Source organism: Propithecus coquereli, unplaced genomic scaffold (genome assembly GCF_000956105.1).
Source record: "Propithecus coquereli isolate 6110/MARCELLA unplaced genomic scaffold, Pcoq_1.0 Scaffold91, whole genome shotgun sequence".
Taxonomy (NCBI): Eukaryota; Metazoa; Chordata; class Mammalia; order Primates; family Indriidae; genus Propithecus; species Propithecus coquereli.
Window position 1 is genome coordinate 2,895,822 of NW_012155396.1, and position 1,400 is coordinate 2,897,221.

Below are 1,400 nucleotides of genomic sequence, written 5' to 3' on the forward strand. Positions count from 1 at the left end.
TAAATCTAATGGAAATATAAAATAGTCCTTAACTTTTGAAGAATTATTTTATTTACTAATTTGCTCAGATGTGTTCAATTGGATAAATAGTATCCTTTGCTCAAATCTTATTATTGAAACAATCGCAGTTAAACAAAATAAAGAGATGTTTCCCTTTCAGAGTAAATGGCCATTAATAATGTTAATACATTAGAAATAAAATAGCTTCAAGGGATGTCCACCCAGACAATCTTTGGAGTGTGATAGTTCCAGCAAGATTTAGAGAACTTGCTTCACTCTAAACAGAATCATTTCACTCTTCCTTTCTCGCAGGTTCTAGCTCTTATCTTATCTCTTTTCCTGCCCCTTTATTCCTTATCTTATGCAAAGTGAGTAAACTTTCAATTTCCCATTCCCATTACTCTACTTCGCAAAACTAGGACCTTCATCAGGGCCCAGTATCCTCACAAGGCAGTGTGGAATTTTTAATAGCCTCTAATTTTTGCTCTTTTGCAGATTATTTTATTTCCTGTCACATTAGCAAAACAAACATTTCAACATGAATCTTTCCAATTGATAATCTTGGCTCCATAAAATTAAGAAGAAAGTTACAAAACTATAAAACCTTTGGCCTGATAATAAAAGCCCTTTAGAAAGTTTTTGAAACCAATATTTCCCACTCAGTTTTGGGTCTTCTTCAGTCTGTGACACTCACCGGGTACACTAAACTGCCAATGTTCCCAATCAGCTGTGTTCTGTTAAATGTCCATATTTTAGGAAAGCATGTTTCATTTGTCATGAAATGTTAATTTTTTTCTCCAACATTTAATACATTATTCTTTCTTTCTACATCAAGGACCTTGGAAATAAATTCAGAGCCTTATATATAGGTTCTTTTAATATCATCTTTCAACAATTCTCAAGCTGGGACAAGGGCAAATCGCAACAAGGCTTTCTATCAAAAAAACCCTTCCAATCTCCACTTGCCCCTGTCAAAGCCTGAATAGGAAGCAGGGGCAGGATTAGAGTGAAGGTAAGAGACACAGGGTCAGATCCTATTTCAATTTAAAATCATGGTAATTGGTTAATTACTGATTATTATACCAATTTTGATTTTTTCAAGTATTATTTGTCTCGTTATTGAGTTTTTGGCACCTCAAATTTTGTGCATGGGCCAATGCCTTACTCATGCTGCCCTGCGCAGGACCTGCTAGGGAGATAGTCTCCCTTTCTGATCCTTCAGTAAGAGAGAAAAAGAACATGTTTCAATTTGGGGAAAAGGGAGCAACGATTTCATTGACAGAGCCGTCAAAACTGAAAAGCAACCAAGTATTACACAATCAATAATATTTTCTTCTAAAAAATGGTAACAAAATGATCTTTTTCTGGTAACAGATTTGTGTATAGCCATGAAAATTTTC